An 18,259-nucleotide genomic window follows, 5' to 3' on the forward strand; every position below is an offset into this window, starting at 1 on the left:
ACGCGTCTGCTCCCCACGCCTTTCGTGGAGCGAACGCTTTCCACACCGTCCTTCGCCAGTGTGTTGGTGTTGGTTTCACAGCCAGCGCTGCGCCGTTTGTTTTTGTACGTTTGTTGATAGGTGGCAGCACACTGCAAGCGATTTGCTCGTTGACCGATCCGAGAGCATAATGTTCTTCGCGCCCAGACCGCCCAGACGTCTCTCTAATTGTAAACGTGGTGACGCGGAGTGGTCGCAGTCGTTCGGCGGAGGAATTTCTTCGGATTGCTTTCTGCAGTGATGTTGAAAGAAACCATCTTGACGACGAGGATTTTTCACTAGACATTGAAGACTGTGAAAGCACCGAGAGTGACAGCTGTGACAGCGACGATGAACGATCAGCTGAACTCACGAGGAGCGACTTCATGCCCCCTCGTGCGTTAATGTTCTTTCACGCTCGTAAGTCACTTTGATTGTATTTAACGTATAATATCCTTGAGCGAGATCAGAATAAAAGCATAGTTCCTCTTGTGCATTGCATGTATCACAATTATTGTGGATATTATGGAGCGCCGCATCGCCAACACGCTCGAGCTCGACCAGCGAAGCGAAATGGTTAGAGCGATGGAACGTGCAGTCACGGCCACAATCCATGCCTCTCGGCTAACTTCTTCGACGTTGCGAAAAGCATACGTGTGCATTCTTTTCGATATTCACGTTTGGATCGGGCTGATCGAATCTGCAACATGCGAGTGAAGTGAATTGCACACGGCTAGAGTCTCAGCATGGCTGTGACACAAGCGCTACTGAATGTGATGTTAAATGCTCGTGTTCCGTTGAAGACGTAATACCGCGTTCCCGACTGCACAAGTAATGACGGCGGCGTATTATGTTTGCAAACCATAACCACGTTAAACGTGCGGTCCCGTGCTGCAGCGATGACGCTACTCGCTGGCGGCCTACTACTGCGGCAAATCCGTCAGGCAGGCTCGGTACGGGCTACCTCGGTGTGCCGTTCAGCTCATACGTCAATTTTAGTTCATGCAGTTTTATGTAGCACGCACAGGATTTCGCAAAGCATCGTTATGCACGGTAACGGAGCTGAAATATAACCTTTCACACCACAGCAAATAATTAGGTGGGGGGGTACTTTACACTTTCCATGGTTTGGGAAAGTATTTTAGTCTCATATCCAATTGAGCGCGGCTCATGACTTCATCCGGTGAAAGTGGCACGGGCCGTACGTCCGCACGTCCTATCTGTTCCTATGCTAACAAACGGGTTGACCCTCCTCCTGGCGCCATCTTGAAAAGCACGGCGCGCCACCTATAGTTCGTGGGCATTGCGAATATTATATATGATTTTACATAAGACACTTGGAAGCCGCCACCTTGGGCTCTTAAATAAATGTTTTCTTATTTTTCTGTATCGCTGGGTCAATTAATAAAGTCATGAAACTCCGAATACACCAATCAAACCATTCTAAAGCGTATATGCGCCTACCGTAGCACTATAATAATGACAGCTAACAGACAATAATGCCGAGGAAAGTATAGGGGATGGTATTTGTAGTAGTTAGGATATAAATGTGAAGAAAGTAAAGTGCACGAAAAGATTACTTGCCGCCGGCAGGGACCGAACCTGCGACCTTCGAATAACGCGTCCGATGCCACTCAGATACGGCGGCGGACATACTCCTGTCCACTTTATGGGGTATATATGTTCATTTAAACCTAGGAGTGTTAGTCAGCGCCGATCGCAGCCATGGCGGCGAGTGTGGAACACTCTTTTTCCGCCTTTTGGCGTCAGTAGCGCTGTTCGTTTAGTTGTTAAAGATACAAAACGGCAAGGACTATAGCCTATCCGTAAAATGGTCTATACATAATGGTGCTAGTTAAAGAACGCACGATGCACATAATTAATCGGGAGTCTTCACTGCGGCGCGCCTCATCGAATCCCATTGTGGTTATGGCACATAAAACCCCAGATTTTTTTTTAAAGCACGTTGCTTATAAAATCGACAGCATGCCAGTTCCCCCATGTTTCGCTTGGCTTCTTGAGCTTTGAGACGTATAGTGACGTACGGAAACAGAAGTGGGAACGCCTCTTCGCCGGAAATAACCGTCACAGTATCGTTTTCACCATCGTCGTCGCCTACACGCTGCTGTCATTAAGCATATGCTCGCATCAAACATGCCATTGCTCGCTTTACGCAAATACGTTAATGAACGGGTAACGCTTTGCACGACCGCGAACGATGCTGGAATCCAGATACCTGCAAAATACTTCGCATAAAATCGGTCCCCAATGGTCGTGGCAACTGGATACTTTTCTTTAAGCAATGCATATCAGAAATGACGAAAGAAAAGTTAATTCCAGTCTGTAAGGTGGATGGCCAGTGAGCTATTTAGCAGAGGACACAGAGGTGACACGGCAGGAGACCGAATTTTCCGCTTCGCGTCATTTACGTCTCAGTAAACTAGACCGTGCTTAAAACCCTCTAAATCACATCCCTACATATAATTCTTGGAAGTACATTAATAGTTGTTGGGATTTTACGTCCCAAAACCAAGATATGTTTATGAGTGACTCCGTTGTGGAGGGTTCCGGAAATTTCGACCACCTGGGGTTCTTTAACGTGCACCTAAATCTAAGTAGCATTTCGCCTCTATCGAAATGCGGCCACCGCGGCCGGGATTTGATCCCGCGACTTTCGGGTCAGCGTTCGAGCGCCATAACCAATAAACCACTGCGGCGGGTACCGTTTAAAGTACGCCCCGTTGCTGCATATCCCGCTCATCCCAGATTATGGATCATAACATAGGTACAGTTACACTCCAACTGGGTATGCGTCAACAGTAAAATACCTCGACATCTTTTCGATAATGACCCGTCTTTGGCCGCCGCAGATACTCAGTGGTAACCGTGCTCGGCTGCTGACCCGAAAAACACACTTCGATCCCGGCCGCGGCGGTTGCATTTCGATGGAGGCGAAATGCTATAGAGGCCCATGTACTCTGCGATTTCAGTGTACATTAAAGAACCCCACGTAGTTGGAATTATGCGGAGCGATCCACAACAGCGTCTCTCATAGCCCGAGTCGCTTTGGGACGTTAAGCTCCATAAACCAACTAACCATCACTCGTCTTCAAACGAATGAAACCGACACACAATAAGCCAAGGAAAGCATAGGGTGCATTATTTGTGTTTTCTTAACTGTAGTGTAAAGATTATCACTTAAATTGAAAGGAATTAAAGTGGACGAAAAATCACCCTTTCCGTCGATGGGATCCGAACCCACCGAAAGAAAGGGTGATTTTTCGTCCGCTTTAATTCCTTCCAATTTAAGTGAGAATCCTTACTACAGTTCACAAAACACAAATGATGTACCCTATGCTTTCCTTAGCTTAACCCTTTCAGATGACACCTTTGAAGAACTCTCTGTGGATGCATCGTCAAATTGATACAATGTTATTTCAAGACACTAGATATTATATTGCAACAAAAATAATGTCGTAATAAGTTAATTTATGCGTGTTATATTAATCATTCCTAATTACTATGTAATTAAATACCTATTTATTCTGAAGCCATTCATGCTGTGTTTTTGCATAAATAGAATGAAATATCAGGCTAGAAATATAGTGCAAATACTTTTTCGTTATGTCCACGTTGAGCAAAGAAAAATTATACTTTTGACGTGGGTTGCGGGACGCGGCACGTCGAACGACTCGTCGAATATGGTAGTGCCTTAAGTAAAGTCATCATATGCAACACTACGCTGCAAAATGAAGTTAAATGAAGACAAATTTAATATGCAGGAGGTTCAATTCATCCAAAGCGCAATGCATCTTGCCCTTTCTATAGTCGATACAAATAGCAAATACAAGTGGTGTACACGATCGCGTACATAGCGTCTCAAAGGGTTAATTGTGTGTCGGTTTCATTAGTTGTGTGTAATACAGAAATAACGAGCCCCTCGATCGGACAATTTCCCTACTTTCGTCTTCAAACAGTCACTTATAATATTATATGTGATTATATTACAAAAAAATTGCTTGTTTACTATACGTTATTAGGCGTTTTGCGAGGTGAACATGAGAAAGCAGATAGCTTGCGCTTCGACATATTTTGTACTGAGGTGTGACGCTTGTTGTTTTCAATTTTAACCCTCAAGTATAGTGTTGTATAGTTCCGTAGGTTTTGTGCCACTTATATTTTTGGTCATCGACTCCGACAGCGGAAACACTTTCGTGCAAGAAGCGCGGATCCGATGTGTTACGCACGTGAGAAATTACAGCGCGCTTTATTCGCTCGACAAATTGCCACGTAACTTCACTGCCTGCAAGAGCCACGGTAAAGTCGAAAGCGTCATATACGAATCATTCACATCGTGAGTTTTAATGAGCATGTGTTTGTCGCTGCAAAACCTTCTGCATTATCCAAATTGCTACCGTTGGTTCTTTCAAGTTTATTTATTTATTTATTTATTTATTTATTTATATTCCGTTGTCGTGACACTTACACGACATTACACGACATATTCAATTTTGGCAAAAACCCGTCAGCGTGTCGTCATTTATGAATTAGGAAGAAAAAAAAAAACGCACTGCACACAGCGCTTCCAAGGAGGGTGAACGCTTAAGAAAACTCGTGCAGCCCTAACCATTCAGGTAGATAAGTTTATATCAACATCTCTCGAATATTGAATGAATCACGAGCAAGTGCTTTGGAAGGCGCGTTTACGCATTGTGATACGAGGTAAGAAAGCAAATTTATTATCTTTAAATTATTTCCCGCAGCATTACTTGCTCTATGTCATTGCCATAACACAGCGATCGCGTCGCGAACTGTATCAGAAAATAAGTGGAGAACCAATTAACACAAAATGCCAACGACACTGCTCAAGGCATTTTGTCCCACACGCATCTGTAGATTTGCTGCTGAAGAGGCCGCAGGTATAGTGTACGCAGGAAATTATAATTGGGGAATAAGGAGGCACGGGCCAGCTTCCTCAAAAGCCGCCCGAAACCTGCGACGACGGCTCGCATCGCGGCGGCGGAGGAGACGCAGGGATGAAAGCGCTGCCTGCGCTTAGTTCGCGCCGAGATTAATTGGCGGCGGGAAAATGTGCGGAGACAGCGGTTCCTAAAAGGCTGCTCACGAGCGACAGGCGAGGCGACGAGCTGCGTTGTAGACACGCGCGCGCCCGGGCCTCTTTCAGGGTCAGCTTTTTCTCGTTGCTCGCAGCCGTGCAGCAGCAGCAGCAGCAGCAGCAGCAGCAGCAGCAACGCTTCAACCCTGCTCGTCGAACTCCGCACGTCCTGCGCCCAGGAATAGTAGCCGCGTCGCTGCCGCAGCCCTGCGCCCCGCCGCCACCTGGTGCGCCGACGCTCCCGTCGCGCTGGTCCTGTTCGCGCCTTCGCGTCCGTACAGCGCGTTGCCATGTGCGGCCGCTGCATACACAAGCCGGGCACGTACCCGGAGTATACCCGTGTATACACAACATCCGAGCCGCGGCTTCTTCCACGGCGAGTACCAGCAGCCAGGACTCCAGCCGCGAGGGCGACGGCCTCGGTAACAGCATGCGGCGCGAAAGGAGGCGATAGCATACGTGCCCGGTGGCTTTTCTCCTCCGAGGAAGAATCGTGCAATATGTGGAATGAGGAGGCAGCGCGTGGCTTTGAGTCTATTTAGCTCGAGCCCCGTTCTTCGCGCTTGGGATCTTCCTGGTTGGGAAATAGAAGGTCTGTCCTCCATAGCCGAGCAGCCCGAAGTTGGAAACGCAACCTGACTGAGCAGGACCATGATTCGCTGCAGTTTCTATTGCCCTCCAGGTTGGGGGTAACTGTCAGCACAGTGATAGTAGATAGGTGCAGTCTTTTCTTTCGAGACGTTTACAACAAACAATTCTAAAGGTACGAGCAATATTTAACATTTCATTCGTTCGATATGTATACAGCTTTGTAACACATGATTAGACTAAATTATTCATCGGGTTTCAAAGCACTGTTTATTTACAAGTGTACGACGTATAAATACGGGTTATAGATTAAAAGAGATGCACTCGGCAAGCTTAAAAAGCCCTCCGCGCGGTTTGCGTGCCCGCTAGATGGCAGGCCTGTGACGGTATTCTACAAGACGGAAATGCAGGAGAAGAGTGTTTGTGTGTTAGCATATGAAAAAATTTCGTCAGTTACAAGCGTTCAGCGTGCATTCGTGCGCAAATACGGAAAAGCTGCACCTGGTCACCACAGAATTTTGCGCTGGTTTCGCCAGTTTCGTGATACTGGTTGTCTGCGTAAAGGGAAAAGCAGGGGGTGACTGCGTGCCTCAGAGGAAATCGCGGAGCACGGGAGACACAGTTTTGTGCGTGGCCCACAAAAATCAACCGCCCGTGCAAGCCGTGAACTGGGCATTACGCAGAAAACAGTGGGGAATGTTTTGCGGTGGCGTTTTTGCATTTCAAACCCTACCGATTTTTTTTCCCCTGGGGTGGGCTTGTAAGACGCACTCAAATTTCACAGTCGCGGAATAAGCACGACGGAAAAGGCCGTAAAAAGCTCTGCTTCAGAGCGTGACTACAATACTGTTCCTGGTTCATAAATAAAAATGGAGAAATAAATCTTACTGGCGCAACTGCCCTTTCTGTTCGGAGTATCAATTAAGACCAACAAGCTGGATTCAGCGGTGTGAGCAAGGCCCCAGCGTAGTTGCCATATTAACTACTACTTACTGTTACTTGACCGTATACCAGCTTAAACTTCGATATTCTTCTTTAGTGGCCGCTCGCCTCATTTCTACACGTTCTTCGTTCCTCATAGGAAAACATTCTTGTGAGCGTTGCATGCTTCCAATTACACGAAGACGCTTATAATTTGACTGCGTCTCAGTCACCCTCATTCACCTTTCGTGCAGCGAAATTTCTCACCTGATAGTAGGACGATGCGCACAACGAGGGAATGTATCACCACACGTGATCCCCCAAGAGTCAGAAAACTCAGTGCCTGATTTTGATACTCTTCCCCCCCCCCCCCCTTTAAGTTTTTTTTTGTTTTTTATGCGCATCTCTCCTCCAGTCTTTCTCTCCCCACTTCCCTTCCCCATGCAGAGTAGAATGTCAGTGATTTCAATACGCCGGCTAAATTCTCTGCATTTAAATAAGGGTTCTATCCCTCTCTCTTTCTCTTGTGGTGTGAAAATGCTAATAGATCTTTTAAATAGGAACATTCGTTCTGCTCCCGGATGTTCTAACAGTGATTGCTGAGCACTAATAATGAAGATAAGTCGTTAAAATGGTTCCAGCTCGCAGCGAAACCGATACTTATGGCGAAAAAAAAATATTGAGCAAAAGAAAAATTTCGTTTCTAACGTGCACTTATCCGTGAGCTTTATGTGCAAATGTTCCACGCAAAAGCGGACAGAAGGATAAGCTAATTGTCGTTTCTGAGAAGTTCACCTATGTTTTGTATTAAAAAAAAGCTAAGTGTCGCGTACCAAGTCGAGGGACAAAAAAAAAAAGAGTGCACTGTCTGTACGCCGCGCATGTGCACTGTGCTTAACACCTTGCACGTTGAAACAAGGAGGGAGAGCCTGAATTAACTCATATTAAGACACCCCTAGCGGAACAGGGCGACGGCCCATGATTGGCAAATCATTGAGAAATTTATTTTTTTATTTATTTATTTACAGATACTGCAATCACCAATTGGTGATTTTAGCAGGGTGGTACATCAAGTTAGTTATGAACAATTGGCAAGTACAATGACATATAGTATATACATGTTATACAATGAATACAGGGAAAAAATACTTCAACGGGCAAAAACATACAATAAAAAATACAAGAATACATTTAACAATCATGTACAGTAGTATGTACTACATTTCAACTGATTAGTGCACTTTCTAATTTCGATGAAAACAATGCTAATGAGGGTGCTGAAACAATTGCATTAGTTAATTTATTCCACTCGACTATGGTGCGAGGAAAGAATGAATACTTAAAGCAATTATTGCGTGTGGGAAAGGGGGTTATGGTAAGGTCATGTCTCTGCCTGGTAGAGTAGCCAGAAGAAAAAATATCAGCTATGTCTACTTGCTGATGCTACAGACTCTAGATTTCCTTGGCCAGCCGGCTATATATATGTCTGCAATAGTCGGGTCCCGTATGGTCGCGGCCAGCTGTTCGTGTATTCCGGTGTAGTAAGGGACCTAGGTCCAGGAAGTACACCAATAAAACCAATTCATCAAAATAGGAAATTGGGCTATATAGTTGGTACAAGGAGGTATTGATCAGTCCGCCCGTACAATTTCATCATCCTCTATAGTTGCTACAAGTTAACCATTTCGAACTGTAGCGCAAGAAAACGTATTTTGAGAGAAGATATTATTTCTTAATGTCCCAACAATGGGCTGGAATGCGGCAAGGGTGGCGATGTGAGCCTGTTGGTGCATGTTGGAGTGAAGGTGGTTGAGCGTACGTAAAATGAGTACAAATTAAGGCGCACAGTACACAAAGGTACCGACGTTCATAATTACTTCACCGAGTGCAACAATGCTTCATTGCTGGTTAAAGCTGATATGCGTTGACTGATATCACCTTTACTGGAATACACTTATTATTGCACTCTCTATTTCTTAAGATCACTCAATGAAGCCGTATTGTCGCTCGATTAACTGCTGGACGCGAAGCTGCATACCTCTGATTATTAGCGACAAGTTTCAAATTTTTCTGTAAAGAAATGGCGTAATAGTAAATATTTTCACTTTTATGACGTATTGAGTGATTGGTTCATCCTCTTTGAGCGCACATCTGCTCACCCGACGGTGCCAGAAACGTGGCTTCGTATCAAGGACGTTCGAAAGAACATTCCGTGACGTCCTTGAGCGAGCCCGCCGCGACGAGCGTCGTTCGTGTCAGCGGCAGCCGTGACTTCTATTTCCGCCCCAGCCGGTGAATTGGAGCGTGAAATAGGGCACGGCCGACAATTTACGTCGATCAATCCGTCGTCGTGGGAGAGCAGGGCAATAACAAGTAAAAGGCGACGAAGTATGAAAACTACGAGCGGAGCTCGACTTTCTTCAACTGACGACGTGTAATGGCGATAGCTGAGGGGGAGCCCACGCTTCTATGTGTTTACACAAATACTGAGCCACGTGTTTGGTTTATGAGTTCGTCATATACAATGGCGCTGTCTACTGTTCACGCTATTTATCTCATATACTCACCTTCCCTCTTACAGCTCCCCCCCCCCCCTCTCTCTCTTTATCGCATAATACGTTCCATAATTGAAAAGTGAACGTAATCCTTCGAGAAACACAGAAGTCGAGCGTGTCCTGTCGCGTCTTTCTCATCGCTTAGAGAGAAGAATCGGGAAACAGAGGGGATGGGTTTCGTTTATTCACAGTTATAATGTATGGGATATAAAATTCGTGTGCGTGTGTGTTTCTGGGACCGAACCCTCGAGCTCAGCTATGGAACGTCCTATAGCCACTGGGCCACTAGCGCGAGGCGGAGGGTTGGTTTGGGACCTTAAACCCCAATAATTATTATTGTTATCATCAGATCGTTGTTTTGGCACGTAAGAACGCAGAAATGACTTTTTCTTCCCTAAAAAAATAACGAAGATCTGCGAGCCTATTTGAACAAAGCAGTAACCAGACGAAGATGACAGCAAGATCACGGCGCAGCTGCGAGTTGCAAGCAGCAAGCGCGAATGATCTATGTCGCGTCGGAGAAAGATGTCATCGCGGGTCACGTGGTCTACCTGGCCGCTCATTCTGGCGCATCTTACTTAAAAAAAACTAAAAATAAATTTCAGATCAAGTGGAAAGTGTGCAGGAGCTTTAAATCGAAAATCGGTCCTGGGAAATATACCATAGTTATCAGTGAAGTGGATGGACATAAAAAAACGACGTTCAGTCTATAGCTGGCAAAACGAGAGCGGAATCTTCAATGCAGAAGTTGAGCTCCACCACAAGCCTGGACTAAGGCCTTTCCCATTTGATACGGTAGTTATCTTAAAGGGCCCCTCACCAGGGCACATAGCAAATTTTAGTTAGACGCTGGAAGTTGTTGTGTGCCGAATGAAGAGCAGTATGCCGCAAGAATTTTTCAAATCGGTTCATTACGAGCTGAGAAAAACAATAATTTGTAGTGGCGCGAAACCATGATGCGAGGAGGCGAGTTTCAAACCCTTGCCACTCGCCCCGTGTAGCCTTAGCAAGCCAAATCCCTTCCCTACCCTCTTCACTTGACACATACGCATGAACACGTCATGCGCATGCATGGTCACGTGCGCATGACGTGCCCGAGCCAGCCCGAGCACGCGAGCGGCGTTGCACAGCCGCTACCTTTTTTTTTTGATGTAGCGGCCGTGGGCGTTTTGTCGGCGTTCTCTGTGGTGTACTGCCTGTTTCTGCGAGACGGGCATGAAAGTTGAGACATTTGTACGGGCACGAGAGTGGCCGTATCATGAGCGAGTGCCGCACTAACGTTTACTTGGACGCGGTAGAATAAATGAGCATAACCAGTGCTCGAACGCGTAAGAACATTACTTTCGTTTCCAGGGCTGGCGTCTGCTCGATGCGCTAACCGCGGGGACACGAACGCATGGGAAAGGGAGGCACATTAGCCCCGCATCTCGCTGCAATTCACGAAAAAAAAATGAAAAAAGACGCACACATTCCCTTTGTGTGTCTCACTATTTCTCTCAAGTTTTATTAATCTATTCAAACAACAAAGTACACAAACTACGCATGTCGTGTCAAATAATTGTCGCAGTGTCACGTGCTCTGTTGGCGACGTCAGAGCACAGTCGTCTACGTAGAGCAGCGGCGTCACAGCACTACCATCGACGTAGGGCCATTTTCTCATGTACAGTGTCAATTTTTATGAAAGGGAACACGGGAGCGCATGGCCTGCGCGCTCCGGCGGCTGCCGTAAGCTCCGTCAACCGACAGCTAACGAAAGCTTGCCCGCTTTTGGCGTCATCTATTGGCTAACAAAATAACGAATCATGGCTGGTTGAGAAGCGCCTTTAGATAACGCTGCCTCTCGGCTCGCGTTAAGGGCAATTCCTGCAGCTCGCGCAGTGCTGGCGCGCCACGCTCAATTTGTTGACAGGCAGACGACGCGCTGCCTGCATCGCCCGTTACACGAGCCGAGATGCAGCGTTATCTAAAAGCGCTTCGCAACCGGCCATGACTTGTTATTTTGTTTGCCAATAGATGACGCCAAAGCGGGCGAGCTTTCGTTAGCTGTCGGTTGACGGAGCTGAAGGCAGCCGTCGCAGAGCGCAGGCCACGCATTCGCGTGTTCCCTTTCATAAAAATTGACACGTACGTCATCCCCTCATTCTCTAAAGCGCGTGCCCGCGAGAGGAAGGGCAAGCAGCGTTCACCTCGAAATTTGACCCATTTCCGCGGCGCGTAGCGTTGCAAATTTTGGCAGACGTGATCGTGAACGCCCAGTGTATGCATTGCCTCGTCAGCTCAAAATTGTCAAACCTGGTGAGGGGCCCTTTAAGACGTCGAATCGCACATACGCAAAAAACACTACGGAACATTTTCTGTGCGCAACATCGAAATAAAGCGCTGAAGAAGTCAATTCTCTTCTCGAATGGCAGGATGCCTAATATCAGACCTTTGCATCAAAAGCTTGCAACGTCGCGGGCAGTTCGTTCGGTTTTGCCTTTTTGGCCATATTCAAGCTTCCATCGTCCAATGAGTTTTAACACGAAAGTGTATTATGCCGGGGTCCACCAAGACTTTAGTAACGTATTTCCGTCACGGATATGACGCTTAGAATAACAAAGCGCTGAGCTAGTTGGTAAGTGTTCATTCTAAATCCATGACGAAACGCGAGGCAGCCCTGGTGAGGCGTGCCCAAACTCACTCTTTGATGACACCCCACATTCAACACTACATACAAGGCAAGGACGGGTCTCCTGCCTGCGTGGCATGCGGTGGCAACCCGGATAACGCTCACGTTCTGTGGGATTCTCCGGGGGGCCGTGCAGCCATGGGCGAGAGCCTTAAACACATACCTATCAATCTAAGACCTGCGACCCTGGAGGAGTGGCCGGCGGACTCTTCCCCAGACATCATGAAGGCACTACTCGGACATTTAAAACTTTTAGGCTTGTCTGATGGCTAAGCCTTGCCTTTTTTTATTAGTGGACCCGGACTGGGGTTCGTTTATTCTTTAATAAAGTTGTTCTCTCTCTCTCATTCTAAGAAGACAGGGCGTGCAAACACGGACACAAGAAAGAAGGCGTTTGTGGTGTCCTGACTACTTTCTTGTGTCCGTGTTTGCATGCCCTGTCTTTTTAGAACGGATATGACGTTGATAAAATGGACGCTAGCACATTAGAAAGAAGAAACTATAAGAAAACGTTCCCCCGCCAGGAATCGAACCCACGCCTTCTTGGCCGCGACGATAAGCGCCCGGTGCTTGACTGACAAAGCTATATACCGCGGCAGATGAACGCCGCTCCACAAACGCGCCTTATATCTCTCACACATTATCGCTCGCACGGCGCTCTCTGTTAGCGGGTCTAGGCGGGGCGGGGCGGGGCGGTGCCGCCGCTGTGAGCAGGGAAGTGAAGTAATGTGGCGTGACACTTACTAGCGCCGATAGAGAAGGATAGAGAGCGCTGATAGGAGTTAAAGCATGACCTCGGAGATTGCGCGCCGGCGCGCAATCTCAAAGGCTATGGTTAAAGCGTCTCGATGCCAATGAAAAATACTGGCCGCGCTAGCATCGGGTAGTCGCCCTATAGACGCAGTTACGTGCTTTGCCTTTCGCTTCGTGTTAACGTGTGACGGTTCGTTGTCGGAGTAGTGCAGCTTCCACGTGCACGAACGGTGTTTCGCCGCCGACTGCTTCGAGTGCGATACCAACGACTAATAAAACTGCTGCAGTAAGCACTTCAGAAAGGCAACGATGTCGACGGACGAATGCCGTGCCTTGGTGGAGCGAGGCAGAGGCCAGTGGGATGTGGAACGCCTGCGCGCGTTCGGGGCTCAAGCTACGAACCTTTGCCTCCCGTGTTGCTGAAGCGCTGTGTGGTAGTGCATGCATGAGCACAGGCGTAGGTTACCCTATTACTCGGGACCGCACATTGTGCCGTTTCTCTCCTTAATTGACGACGCTTTGAAAAAGTGCATATCGAGTACCAGTGTTAATTATGTGCTTGTTGATGTCATCTTTGCGCGGGGTTCACAATACGCTGTGTCCAGGTATATGTTAGAAAATTCAGCTGCCACAACGGTTAAATCATGATCATGGGCGTTAGTCGTCGCGATGGAGATGTTCCACTAGGTGTCAACGTGGGTGCATCCACGTCAAACGGTGCTATAGCTGCCAAACACCTATAGATATTGTATAAGCTCCCATATATCACTGCACAATAAGCATTACTTCTGTGAAGACACGTTTCACTTTCGTCTTATACCGATTCCTATGACGGCAGGATCAGCTATGTTTTTCTTTTTTTTTTTTATACAGCGCTGTTATTTCGAATTTGTACGTTTTTTTCTACGTAGCCCTAAGGACACCGTTATATGTGTAAAGGAAGTTTTAACGGTGTGTCATCTGTAGCGTACTTGGCGATTACCACTGTTGTCGCAATTTATTTAACGATGTTCAAAATGTAAATAAACATGACTTATTCTCACTCCTCGTAATGGTTTTCTTGTCTGCCTCCCTTTTATATACGTTAGCATCTGTCCCCTGACTCTGTATACAGATATAGCAACTGATCAACGGTGATGCATTGGTCAAATTGAGCTTCTGACTGACACTTAACGCGATGGTTCATGCTGTTTTCGATGAAATGGAATAGAAAAAACTTTATTCAGGTCCGTCGGGGCGTGAACTAGCACGTAGAGATGTCCCCTCACAATTGCGGGGGCATCGCAGTGCACCACCAAACACTGTATATATGCGCACAATCGCTTTAGTAGAAGCCTTATGTATATCGCTGGTGTTAATCGCGTTCTCTTGTCGCATCCACGAAGTCAAGCAGTCAGGCGGCGCCGACTGACCAGCTTACAGACAGCTAATACCTGTTTTACCTTGGTAAGTTAAACTCAGTCTGTAAAAACGGATGAGGTATATAAAAATCCACTTCGTGAATACAATTCCTCCTCGAGTTCCTTCATGATACAGAAATGGTGCGTGAATGGGGAGCAGTGTGCGTTGGCTGACAAGGCCAAGTTGGGAGGATTGCACACAGCCTATTTCACTGCCCGCCAGTGGAATTTAGCGCATGCTGTCAGGTCTTCCTTGTGTGTATTGTGACAGGACGTCTGTGGCGGCTCTGTTCGTCGATAAGTGAAGCTCGACCGAAGCAAATGCTGGCAGCATTCGCAAGGCTAGCTCCGCTAGCAGCTAGCAACACTTCTGTTCCTCCTCCTGCTCCTGCTCCTCACGTGGAATATTCCTCCTCCTCAAGTGGTTGTGTGAACGACTGTCGTACAGTTTGTCCGACATATGAGAACCGTACCTGCGTTTCCAAATGGTTTCACTGCAATACAAGTATACATGGCAGTGAAGAGAAGCGAGTTTTGGCGCAATTGCTCAGGGGCGTAAACGTGTTCCGCGTAGGCCTGGCGTTTTCCTCGATGATATGTAGGATATTTCACCCAACCTTGGCATATTTAATGACCTCGGAAGTAAACCTTAGGGTACAAAGAGAACACGTAAAATCTGTCGAATTGCACATACTGAAAACAAAGCTGCGACGTTTAGCCAGTATGTGCATACAGCCCTTCTTTTTGGTTCCCCTACTGAGAAATTTGAGGAAATTATATGAAATTATGCAGGAAGGTGATCCTCGTGTGTAACTTTGTCCAAACGTGGGCAACGTTTTCATTATAGGCATACAAATTCACGGCTAATGCAAGATATTTTCCTTTGGGCAAGCAATACAAATGTACAGACCCGCGCATTTCGGGGCAGCTCTAGTTTGGAGTGGGCACCGACTCTTTTATACATGTACAGTACGGTCCACTGTTAAAGGGAACACTCGAATGAGCACCCTTCATATTGCTGGCCCCATAACGGCAAGCGGATGGGGAAACTTTGTTCGTGCATGGCACTGTTCTGTCAAAAGGAGTCGCAACTGTCAACCACCAATTGTCTTATGCAAATCTAAGCCACTATGCTTTTGCAAGAGAGCGAAATCCGAACATGCCCTGCACGCAAGTGTTCGCTTTAACAGTGGACCCGTCTGTACATAAGTGAGCAGTATGACAGGGTCACTGAAATTACCTTTTAAAGACTATAGCGGCTAAACGCGCTTGGTAAGCTCAAAAGAGTTGGTAGCACTAAATGTTCAAGCGGAAAGGTGTCTCTCGCATTTCAGTACATCACATTCATGTCGGTGCATTACAAGTAATCGTTGATTAAACACGAATCCGGTGTTCCGTCTCACATTGCTCACGATTGCACATGCAAAACGCAAAAATTCTTTCATTAAAGAAACGCTGGACCGATTAGAATGAGTTCGGCTACGTTGAGACAAAAAGTTAAATTCTACTTATTCTAGGCCGGAAGCAGAGTTTTTATTTATAGTCCCATCGTTTCGACAAATACCCCCTCCTCCCCCTACCTAGCCGATGAACGCCTATGAACACCGCCACGAGTTTCTGCCTCTGTCGGTGAGCAACCTTGATGTGGACATTTGCGAGTTGGCTAAGAACGTTTAGCACCAAGAGCCGCATTGAAATAGTGCTTTTTTTTTCTTCTAATCTATGTTGATAAATTGCAACCTTGTGGTATGCGTGCTGAAAATAAACATGATTTCTATTCCAGTTTTGTATATCATTATTGTCAATTCGCCGAATTTTTCCCTTTGCCTTTAAATCCCCCCCCCCTCCCCCCATTGCCCTATTTGCCGTGCGGCCCCCGCCATGTCGGCTTCATGTAAATCGGCCCTCCGTCTCAGAAGGTTGCCAGCCCGTGTGCTAGAGCATCCAAATTATTACAATATTCGCGAGCAATTTATAAGAACCTGATCCAAAAATTAGAGAGTAATTCTGTCAAACAGCGACGCTGGGTGACAGAACTGTAAACCTTAAGCTGCTTTTTTAAGCTTTTCTTTAGAAAAAGTTGGCGGGCTGAACTAAAATTATGTGGTCATTATATATTAACATTTTCTTTAATTACAACAAACCTCACAAATTTACGTGCATTGTAGAGTGAGCAAAACGACGATTTTTTCCCGTGTATTTAAACAAGAACCTCTTGCTTGCACGAAAGTAAGTTGGCAAGCAAACTCAATTGTGCGCGACGTCCCAGTTCGCTATACCAGTTCGTTTTTGAGGCAGCTGACATCGACCTTCGGCAAGGACTAGCTTCATCAGAATAGTGCTTTATGAAGTTCAGTAACCATTGTTGTCACAGTACGCAGACAATAACGAAGCTGTCCGCACTTGTCGCGCTGTGCTCACTTGCTGCCTTATGCAGTGAGAACTGAACAAGAGTGGAAACGCTGCGTTCTATAGTGTGCCAACGACGAGAGATGCAGGGTCGATCGCATCGATCTGGACGAGAATCAGAGAGGTAAAGACATGTTAAGGAGACAAAACGATTTTCGAAATATGTTCACGCCGGTACAACCTGTACTCGATTTCATTCACTAGACCTCTGACTCTCCGAACGGAGAACACCCCCAACATTCAATGACCCTTATGCTTTCTGGAACGCATGGTCATTATTAATTTTCAACAACACGGCCTCCGCTTCTCTGGTGAGTTTTCAGGCTGACCTGGCTGTTCTATGGCTAGTACAACCGTTACTCAAAGTCCCTATGGCTGTTAGCCTGCTTGCATCGTATACGGATACTTTTGCAGGACAGCCGCTGACAGAGTGACAGCTGGTGATAGGAACAAGCTTGTCCGTTCGCTCTTCTACCCTTTTCGTCGTCCACTTTTGAGGTTAGGGGAGAGTGAGCAAGGCGTCCATGCACACGCTGCCAAGGAAGGCTGTTGCTGCCCTGACGAAGGCAAGTCCTTTTGTCAAAACGGTGGCTCCAGCGACATTCCCTGTAGAACACTTTTTCATCAATTCGGTAAAGTTGACTTTCTTATATTACGTTTTTGCACGAGGTCAGCAACGGCCGTTACTGCGTATGTTACATATCATGGCGTCAAAATGAGCGAATCAAGCACTCTGACATCGCTATCTATCCTCCTCGTCGGTCCCTTGGTAACCAGCGCTGCTGGCCCCTGCCGGGCCGGCTGCCACTTTAGCGTGTCGTTAAGAGCCATACGCTCCCGTGTTCGCACTACCCGTAATGACGAGTGCATAGTTTGCCTTCGACACATTCAGTATACAAAATATGAACAAGATGGATGAACGGGAGACAAGACTGGGGCGGGAAGGCATGGCTGGTTCATCGCGAGTCCTTGACATTCAGCACAGTCCGTCTAGTGCTGGCGAGAGGGCGCGCGATAACTGCGAAACGCCGGCCGCCACACAAGATCAACACGGGCTACCTTGCGCAAGCAGAGACGGCCCCGTTTCGCAAAATGCGCGCTGTTTGCGGCTTGGCATCGGGCGTCTTTATTTTTGCAGCTCGGTCAAGTCCGCACAAACAAGCAGCAGGAACCCTTTCCGAAGAACCAGGAGAACAAACAATAGAAAAGAACTCTATATCCTGTCGTTCGTGCGTAGGCGCAAGGCTTCCACAAGGCACCCAGTTTGAACTGGTGCGCTGAACGGCAGACTTCGGCCGCGCCACGTACGTATTATACACACTCGTACACAAATTCGTCCACCGTTTGCATCTGTTCCGAGGTCGTCTTCCGTCCATGTGGCAGTGCTTCCTGTCCCTCGATATACCTTTCGTGATGTTCTTTTGCGGAGCGAACTTCCCTTTCACGAGGAGCATCGCATGTGGTCAAAAAAAAAGATACTTTAACGCTGTGCCGAATTTCAATAGATTATGAAAGAGGATTCCTCGGAGTTACAAGTTCTTGTAAGGATTGGCTCACTCCCGACCTGAGCGCGCACTAATATCGTTTCTGCAGCGTGGTATCTACATATTATAACTTAGCTATTTGCGTAAGGAAAATAAACTGCTCTGTTCTTTACGTGTTATATATTTATATACTGTGCTCATAGGCAGTAGACTTTACAGCCATACGCATCAACTGCGACCATGTCGCTGGACGCCGAAGCGCGCACGCTATCACTAACGCTGCCGCCTTCCCTGCCTCCAGGGCATCTTTGATTAATATCAGCTGTCTCGCAACGATCGGTTCTCGG

At 47.0% G+C, this 18,259-nt stretch overlaps 1 protein-coding gene across 1 annotated transcript in view; it reads right to left on the bottom strand.

Moving 5' to 3' along the window:
* The window catches only part of LOC119373178 (serine-rich adhesin for platelets), a 207,557-nt gene that overhangs the window by 175,145 nt on the left and 14,153 nt on the right, over positions 1 to 18,259 (bottom strand). The window lies entirely within an intron of this gene.

This window comes from Rhipicephalus sanguineus, chromosome 1 (genome assembly GCF_013339695.2).
Source record: "Rhipicephalus sanguineus isolate Rsan-2018 chromosome 1, BIME_Rsan_1.4, whole genome shotgun sequence".
Lineage (NCBI taxonomy): Eukaryota > Metazoa > Arthropoda > Arachnida > Ixodida > Ixodidae > Rhipicephalus > Rhipicephalus sanguineus.